The sequence below is a fragment of the Amborella trichopoda genome, chromosome 8 (assembly GCF_054954075.1).
Source record: "Amborella trichopoda isolate Santa Cruz 75 chromosome 8, AtrichopodaSantaCruz75HAP2 v2.0, whole genome shotgun sequence".
Classification (NCBI taxonomy): Eukaryota; Viridiplantae; Streptophyta; class Magnoliopsida; order Amborellales; family Amborellaceae; genus Amborella; species Amborella trichopoda.
Window position 1 is genome coordinate 5,915,234 of NC_142343.1, and position 8,836 is coordinate 5,924,069.

Consider the following 8,836-nt stretch of genomic DNA (forward strand, 5'->3'; position numbering starts at 1 on the left):
TTTTTTAAAATATTTTTCTTCTTTTTTCTGTTCCTTAATATTTTTTATTTTTAATTGTCGGTTCTCTAGGCTGGATCGTCGATCTAGACTGTCGATCTCCCAATCCTAAATGGTTTTCCGAATGGGCGATCTAAGTTACCAAACCATATTTTTAAACCCTGAGAATACCATATTTCTTATGCACTAGTGTGGGAGGTATTCTAAAAGACGAAAGAGGTAATAATGCAGCCAAAATCAATACTCTTTTGCAGGGAACGACACGTTAAACAGTTGCATATCACAGAGGTTACAGTGGAGGGGGATTTGGGAGGTTTGTCTGGGTAGGAAAACGTTTATGCAAGGTTACAACCTTATAGTAGAAGTAATGTGCACCTAAAACAATAGTAGAAATAAGTTTTCTAAAGTTGCAAAACCCTCCTATTTATCATCTCGATCTTGAGATGTATGGGTATGAAAAAAAAAAAAAAAAAAATTCAATTTTAAAAATAGTGTATCTCGTAATAAGTTATTTAGACGGTTTATTTTCAAAATTTTCAAATGTATAGAGATTTTTTCGATATGTACCGTTTTCAAACATTTTAAATTTTGGGTTAAACATAGATTTCAATATATTGTAAGGTTTCCGAGGAAGCAACCATATCTTCTAGCAAAGTTTAGAGACACACCTTACTTGTATACTATGAGGTGGTCATCTTATACGAACCCCACCCGTGTTGCTATCAACACGTACCAGAAAACATCTATAATTATTTTAAGGTTTCTACAAAATATAAAGGTAATTGACCGCATTATACACTTTTTTATATTTTAAAATTGGAAAAAATTTATATAGAGCTGATGCTCTAAACAATCAAATTTGAACCTACCTAAAAAATTTCACTAGAAGAGATTGTTTTGATGTCCAAATATCCTCAAATTGATCATCTCGACATCAAAATGTATGGACATGATAAAAAAATGGATTTCAAGTTTTTGAAATAGTGTATTTTTGTAACGCATTTTTGGACGGTCAATTTTCAAGATTTTCAAGTTTTCATAGAACTATCGATCTACACTATTCTTTAAGCTTTAAACTTTATAAATAAAATGAAAATATATTTTAAGGCTATCACAAAGATTTTCAATATTAAAACCATATTTTTTAATACTATTTGAAAGTAAGCTCTAATTTGATTATTTAGAGCCTAAGCTCGATACAAACCGCACCCTTTAAAATAACATTTGAGCTAAAATATTCAAAGCTCCCAAAAAAATAGTACAACCGAAAGTATGGCTTAGGATCACGACTACCCCCGAGAGAGAGAGAGAGAGAGAGAGAGAGAGAGTCTTGCCCCATAATAATGAAGAATTTTCTTGGGGTTACATCATCATGTGGTGTTGTAGACTTGAGTTACGTAGTCAAACAAGACTAGTAGGATCCGGATGCATCAAAAAGAACAAAAACCAAAAAAAAAAAAAACCCTAGAAATTAACTAACGTTTTTTTAGTTACCCGAGAGATGGATGCATAAATAGATATTTTTGAAGTCAGTGGTGTTGTTTACAAAAGATGGTTTATAATATTTCATTTATAGTTTATCACCGTCCAATATTATTTGAATTTTAATAATTTTTTATAAATCGAATTAATTTCAAATTTAATAAATACATTCATCTCGATAAGACATACCAAAATAAAATATAAATAATAACAACCCCCACATTACCCCTATAAATATCCTAGGGGTTTTTTGCTATTTTATATTTTTGGTAATTTATTTGATATTTTACTTTTTGTGCATATGGTCAGATGTACACATACCGCAAATTGTAGATAAATCAATATTTGTAAAAAAATATTAAAATATAAATATTATAAGACAACCCCAGTCGTCTAATTAACTTTAAATGGTGGTGGACCGGGCCTTCATAGACCACGTCTTAGTTTTTAAGGGGGTGGGCTTCGCCGTGGACGAAATTTGCCGCCATCTGGATCCCCGAAATATTAATTTATTCGCCGGCGAAAACGCGTAGGCGAAATTTTGACGAACAAATCTGGCCGTCAATTCTGAGTTTCCCGAGAGATTCCGTTCATTTCACCATAGTACGACAAAGCCCTCGAAATTATAGTTGAGAAGAAAAACCGCTCTCGGAGTCAACAAAACCGCTTTTGACGGTGGACATTGAAAGTCGTGCGCCTCAAGCTGCGGTCTGCCAGAATCGTCTTTTCGTTCGAAACCACTTCTGGTTTCCCGTCACAATGGCCATTAAGTGAATGAAATGATAGCGCGGCGTCGTTTGTGCAGGGCGAATCTAGGGAAAGCCCTAACGGTAATTGTACGCCGTCAGTGAGATAGAGAGAGAGAGAGATCTTTTGTGAGAGAATCGGCAAAGTACGAAGTGGGCCCACAAAAGGTATTGATGACCCAAATGGGGCTAGCCGACAAAATCATTTTCCTCGGAATTATGCTATTTATGTTTCTGCCACTTCTGAGAAAAACACCCTATTACCTCCTCAAATTACCTTAATGCCCATCATGGATGCGCTTGTGTCAGCGCTTCGATTTGACATGTATGAAAAAATCTTCTCAGGGGAAGACACGGTCTCTATGGGTCCTAGGACCTATATGGGATACATGCGCCCCCTCTTAATAATCTCGAAAGGATAAGGTTGTTATGTAACGTCAACCCACACTCTTTCAAAGAGTATTTTTTTTGGAAATCTGATTGTTCTAAAATCAATTTTTAATATCGGTAATAAAATTTAAAATTATAAAGTTGTACAGATCTTGCGGATATGTGAATGTTTATTTTTAAAACAAAATGGACAGTCTCAATAACTTGTTACAATATATATTATTTTTAGAGTTTAAAATATATTTTTTTTTCACAACTTTAATATTTAAGTCGAGATGATTGATGTAAAAGTTTTCTAATGCTTGACTTGTAATTTTCGATGAGTTTTGAAGTAATAAAGTTACAACCCTATCAAACTATTTTGCTTCTTGAAATGGATTTTGGCACTTCAATAGTGTATAACTGGAGCGCTAATAAATAAATAATAATTAAAAATAATAATTTTTAAGGAAAATTTAAAGTATCGCTTTAAATTTTTTTTTGGAGGGACTATCATTTATATTTATCTTTGAGATGGATAGTTTATGCCTCTCGAGACATGTAAGAACGTGTACCCTGAAGCACATAATAGTTTACCGTTAGGGAAACATTTACAATGCGGTGCCCCATCGTAAATTATGTCATCCGTCTAAATTAAATGAACAGCTGGGATTTTTACTTATAATAATTTCACTAATTAGTTTTGATAATAATGGACTGACTGAAAGTGCTTTGTTTTAATCTTTATTTTACAAATTGTGTTGACATGAAATTATAAATTGAGGGCATTAATAAAACAAAAGGAAAAATATTTTTGAGTGTGCACCTTATAAAAATCTTACCCAAAAATAAAACGCACTAGATATGACACTATAGTAGATGTTACCACAGCCATCCATTTAGATCAAATGGGTGATAATAACATCGACATATATTATATTGGTGGGTGGCACCAATGTAAAAGCTTTCCAAGTATAAATGAGATTCTGCTAAAATATATCCATATTCGAGATAGACTTTGGATCTACGATACATTTTAAGTCTCTTGTACAGACAATTTTTGCTTTAGATACACAATTTTGTGGCTCAAAAAATAGTGGGCGAAAATTAAAAGCAATAGTGATGAATGATCTAAAATAAAAATTAAATTAATATATAGTTGAGTTTACCTTCTTTTTTTTTTCTTTTTTTTAAATTTATTATTGGAGTAATAGAAATTATTGACCCTCAAAATTTTAGGTTCAGAATCCACCTCTATGAAGGATTTCCGAAAGAGAGCATTTCAACATTTCAATGGGTCCAATGGCTGCCCCCCAAAACCCGCATCCTATAACAAACGAGAAAACATTTATCTGTTTCAAGAGTGTTTCTAAATTTTACATAACAATGTTAAACATATCTTTAAACCAAAGAGGAGTATGGCGGGATTGTACATTAGAAGGCGATTAATTTTTTGTACAATAAATTCACATTCATTTTTAATCATTAAATATAAAATTTGACAGATTTGAGTGTACCACAATATTTGAGAAATTTTATTTTGGAGTCTATGCCTAATCAATTTCACATCCTCGACCACCCGATTTTACATCCAACGATCAATAATAATTGTGACCTCCTTGTATAAAAACGAATTAGCCTTGTTATATACATTTCCTTCAATAAAATCATTCTCACACATTTCTTTTAAATATAGTAGTTTCCAAAATTTGTATAAATTACCTTCATTTTTTAGTGAAAAAATAGGGAAAATTTCATATAGAACCCTATTTCTTTGTATTATATTGTCGTATACCCTCATTCCGTTTTTGTGTCAAACAGCATACGAAAACTCTAAATATTTCAGCATACCCTCTCATCTCTTATCTCCCTCTTTTATTGACTTTTATCATACAAATTAGTCCTAACAAATTTGTTTATACCATTTCAACCCAAAAGCATTTTTAATAGGTGGAAAGGGAAAAATACGGTTAAAAAAGTTTTTGAGATGAAATGGTATAAAAAGATTTGTTGAGGCTAATTTTTATGGTCAAAAGTCAATAAAAGAGGGAGACAAGAGATGAGGAAGTACGGTGAAATCTTTAGGGATTCCTTGTGAAAGAAAAACAGAAAGATGATTTATCATGAAATAATATGAAGAATTAGGGTTCTATAAAAAAATTTCCGAAAATTTTTTTTCTAGTTCTTTATCCCTATCAAATTTACTAATGTGAATTGGAAAGTTTCTTTAATAAAAGTCCCTCCCACTTATTATAGGAAAAAGTTTTTATAGAGCCGAGGCTCTATACAATCAAATAGAGCCTACATCAAAAATTTCATTAAAAGTGGTTGTTTTGATGCCCAAATATCCTCAAATTGATCATCTCAACATCAAGATGCATGCATAAGAAAATAAATGGATTTCAAGTTTTGGGAATAGTGCATCTTGTAATGTATTTTTGGACCATCAATTTTCAAGTTTGTCAAGTGTGCATAGATATGCTCGATCTCCACTATTTTTAAAGCTTTAAATTTTATCATTAAAGATAAAAAAATATTTTAAGGCTATCACAAATATTTTCAGTATTGAAATTATATTTCTCGGCACTATTTAAAGGTGCGCTCTAACTTGATTATTTAGAGCCTCGGCTCTATACAAACCGCACCCCTTATTTATATAGTAGGTAAGGATTTTCCTTGACGGCGTGCATCAAGCATTCTAAATCTATTTTGGAGAAAGATTGAGATCCAAAACTCTAAATCCTACTTTCAACCTCCATGATTTTATGTTTCAAAAAGTCTGTCCTACTTTTTATATGGTGAGGTCAGGATTTTCCTTGGCCGCGTCTATCAACAAATTCTAAATTTATCCTGGAGATGGATTGAGGATCCAAAACTCTGCAAATCCTACTTTCAACCTTCATGATTATATGGAGTGCAAAAAAAACAAAAAAAAAAAATCTAGAGCCAAAAATGGTCTAGTGCCGCTTTTTTTTTTTTTCTTTTTTCTTTTGGATTGTCAATTTCAAAACCTAATAGACCATTCTCTTCCCCTTCCGCATTGTCTTGTTCAAAAAACTTAATAGACCATAAAAGCTACATTATAACACCAAGACTACTAAATAAACCAAACCCTTAACCCACAAGACCTGCAACAATCAACCCTCCAATGTAAGAAAAACCAGCCAGGTCGAATAGACGCAGCCGGGTTCCCTAGACTCGCCGATTGGACGAGCCGATTTTAATCGGTTTAGGGGGTCTAACCACCAGAGGTTACAACCCCTACTTGACCTGCTCGAGTAGGCCTCCTACTCGGGCATTTTTTCTACTACCCGGTCGGGTTTCCTTTAACTTAGGTGGTTAGCTTGGTTACATGAGTTTGGTGGTTGCTCAAGATCTTAAAAAATAATTTTATTTGTAATAAATTTTTTATATTTTATATCATTTTGGCAAAGATTGGAAAGTGTTTTGGCCATAAATACTTCTTTTTACATTTTCTCTTCTTTTTGGATTATTTTTAAAATACCTCTAATGACAATTTGATTTTTCAAAATCCATTTTTCAATACTTTTTTAACCTCATTTAGAAATGTTTTGTTTAATTTTACTTTAAACACATTTAAATTTTTTTTTTTTTTTATATGCTTTTAACATACGTGCCCATTTGGGCCATGTTACTCAGACCCAGCCAGGGTTACTCGGCTCGGCCAAGGGCCGGGTTCCGTTCCTGGTTCAAGCTTTCAACACTGCAACTCTCCTCGTGTGAGTTTCTGCTTAGCAAGTTGATCTGGCTGTCCATTTGTCTTAACAATCTCAGGGTCTTAAATCCCATTCATAACCAGCAAAGATGCATACACCCAAAGATGTTGGTTATGCACGGAAAACTTAGAAAAAGTTTATATTAGGTTGCAACTTTATCTCTAAAGCAACGGATGCACCTAAAAATTCCATCGAAAAAGATAATTTCAATTTTGAAAAACCATTTGATTGATTATCTTGACATCGAGATGTATGACCATGAAAAATAAAAAGATTTTGAGTCTCAGAAATAGTGCATTTTATAACATATTATCTACACAGTCCATTTTCAATTTTTTCATATGTTTATGGATCTACTTGATTTTAATCATTTTTTAAATTTAAAATTTTATAATTAAATATAAAATTAGATTTTGAGATAATCCTAATAAAATTTTACATCAAAATTATATACCATGATAAAATTTGAAGGTGCACCTTACCTCTACAGCTACGGATGCATATGTATGCCAATTGCACCCAAACTTATATCAAATATATATTTACATTTAAAAAATTTCTAAAATTTACTTCTCAAAATAACAAAGAACATGCCATTAGCTAGTATAATGTAATAAGGACCCGGTTTCTTTCTGGCCAAGCTCGCATATGTAGAAATGCGGGCCTCTTAATAAATCTATTTCTTAGATGGATTTTAAGACTTAATTTTTAAAGACATGTAATCTCTAATATGGAGATCATGAATATGAATAAATAAATAAATTATAAAAAATAATAATAATAATTTTAGTAAGAAAAGATTTGGACTGTTAGTTTCCGTTATTTTTAGATGGAACACCTACTTGCATCCATCTTTAGGATGGATGCTTTAAACTTCCTGGACCACATACGTATAAATGAAATCCAGCTCGCATGAAACAAATTTCCATTTAATAAATAATTAATGATTAAGCAAAAGTAATATTGTTATAAACGTGTTCATAATTAAGCCTAGCCAAGATAAATCAAATCACCTGATAGGCTCGTTTGTTCAACTTAGTAAGAAGGCCTTTGCAGTTTCGACCTTATAAAACCGCAAGCTGTTGGTTCAAATTCTCATTAACACATTTATTAACACATTTACGAGCATGTTTGATTAGCGTGAAAATATTTTTTAAAAAATATTTTATGTGAAAATATTTATTTATATGGTTAAGTGTAAGAATATTTTCACACCAATTAGCTATTAATTAGTGTGAAAAGATGCATTGGGATCAATTGATATAAAAATATTTCCACACTTATCCAATGAAAGAATTCTATCATGTAACATAGAAGAAAAAGAAGTTCCAACGAAAGAAAAGAAAGTTCAAATGATTTATCAATACAAAATAAAAAAAAAAAAAAATGATCACCCGGCCTAATGTTCATTGCCTTGGCAGGGTAGGTCAACAAAGAAAGATAAAATTAATAACAATAAAAAAAAATGTGTGGAAATCCAGCTTTAAAGACCCGGATCCCATGCCGACCAGTTTCGCCAATCATGTACAAAATAGGCATTTATAAAGTGTGCTAACTTTCTGTTGTAAAAATAAGATGGACCACAAAAACCCATTGCAAAAGTTGTTATGATACTCGAATACTCTCTAATTGATTATCTTAACTTCTAGACGTATGAATATACAAAAAGGAAAAAAAAAAAAGCGTTGAAGTCTTAAATCCGTTTCAAGATTTTCAAACGTTTATAGATTTAATTGATTTACATCGTCTTAAAAAGCTTATATTTTATAATTAGGGATAAAAATAAATTTTCAAGTTAAAAATTACATACATATTCGTTATAGTTTCTATTACTATGGCTCTACCGAGAAGTTTACGATATTACCACCGTGCCCATTTTTTTCATGTCAAAACCGAAATTTAAAAAAAAAAAACGACTTTACCCTTTTTCGGGAACAACCAAATTCAAAATATTTTCGATTGTTCAACAATGAGGCCAATTTCAGTTTTTGAATAACCGAAAATTCTAAATTTCTGTTCTTCAAGAACTAAATTTTTTTTTTCTCTTTTGAGAGTCTAGGTATCCTCTCTCTACCTCTCTCTCTCTAGGTAAAAATAGGTTTTTTTTTTTTTTAACTCTCTCCCCTTCACCAGATGCCCTTTTTGTGATAAGTTCATAATCCCTGGGATTTCTCATAAATTTAGGGGCTCAAACTAACTGTTCCCCTGATTTTATCGGATAACCAATGACTTCAAGGAGGTAGAGAGAGAACATCACACAAGATTTCTCCTAATCTTCTAATCTCATAATCCCTAAGATTTCTCCTAAATTTAAGTACTCATACTAGTTGTTTCCCTTTGATTTTATCGGATAACTATTATTTCAGAGAGGCGGAGAAAATATGCCACAAGTGAGAGAAAATATTTAAAATTTTAAATTTTTGGTTCTTCTGAAAATAAGACGATCTTTTTGCGGGGGAATACAATTTTTTCTTTTTAATGATAATAATCACCCCTTTTGTATTT